Source organism: Propithecus coquereli, unplaced genomic scaffold (genome assembly GCF_000956105.1).
Source record: "Propithecus coquereli isolate 6110/MARCELLA unplaced genomic scaffold, Pcoq_1.0 Scaffold298, whole genome shotgun sequence".
Taxonomy (NCBI): Eukaryota; Metazoa; Chordata; class Mammalia; order Primates; family Indriidae; genus Propithecus; species Propithecus coquereli.
The window spans coordinates 202,620-203,774 of NW_012148596.1; the positions used below are offsets into that span (position 1 = coordinate 202,620).

Below are 1,155 nucleotides of genomic sequence, written 5' to 3' on the forward strand. Positions count from 1 at the left end.
GTGATAGCAAATGTCTTCAAATAAATGAGGAAAGCAGTTATGACAAAAAGGAGAACAATGTGGCACTGGGGAAAAAACCTCACTTTAAAGCAACTCTGAGACATTTCACGATATCAAAAGGACAAAGGATAAAACACCGGAAGCTCATCCAAACTTAGGAAGGAGTAAGACACTTTGCTGGGGCAAAGAAAAATGCTGGCTCCTTATCTTACATTTAGGACAAGAAGAAAGTGGGTAGTGTTCCAAATACTCTTACACATCCCCCCGCCCCACAAAAAAGCACTCGATTATGCTTTGCTTCTAATATTTTGAATTACAGTATACAAAATAGATCCTAGTTTTCCTATTTTTTCATTTCATTACATTTATAATGGACAGTAAGAGAGCTTTTAATGTTTCAACAAAAATGTTTAAAGGCGCGGAACGATGGCAATTTTCCCCACAGACTATGGAGATCACTTTGCATGTCTTTGGCTTCCAAGGCCATCTCTACCATCCTGCACCTGCACTACCCGGTACTCTAAATCTTCTCTGGCTGCCCCCAACCTCAACAAAAGTCTATTAAAGAAAAGGGGGTCAAGGAAAAGGGACTTCTGCATCTTTATTATAATCATCTTTACAATCTGGCACACCATGTTGCACAAAGTAGCAAAATTAACTTTTAACTTCAGTGCCCTACCCTCCATCAGATGATAAGGACTCACGCATGAAGCACAGCTGGGAATGCATATTATCTGCAGCCTAAATGAGCTCTACTTTATACCTACAGAAGCTTCAAGGCATGTAAATCCAAAGATCACTTCCAATTACCCTGTTAAGTGACATTTTGAAGCTGAAAAGTTACTTTCTAATCACCCTTAGCCCTGGCTAACAAGAAGATCGATGTGAGTAGTCTGAGGAGAAAGTCAACACAGCAGGCGGCACTTGCTTTTTACACAGAGACATACAGTGGTGTAAATTAGTACAGTGCACAGCCATAGCACACAGATATAAATTCAAATATTAATAAGCTTAAGTAATTATTTCAACATTAGCATACTATTTATGTCACAAAAATGGAAACACAAAAGCCATCTATCCATTTACTTAAGGAAGGCTTCCAAAAATTAAGATTTAAATAATATATTAAGAGAACATAATAGACCAGGACAAGGG

General features: G+C 38.2%; 1 protein-coding gene across 1 annotated transcript in view; it reads right to left on the bottom strand.

Moving 5' to 3' along the window:
• NOL10 (nucleolar protein 10) overlaps positions 1–1,155 on the bottom strand; it is a 164,503-nt gene that overhangs the window by 37,569 nt on the left and 125,779 nt on the right. The window lies entirely within an intron of this gene.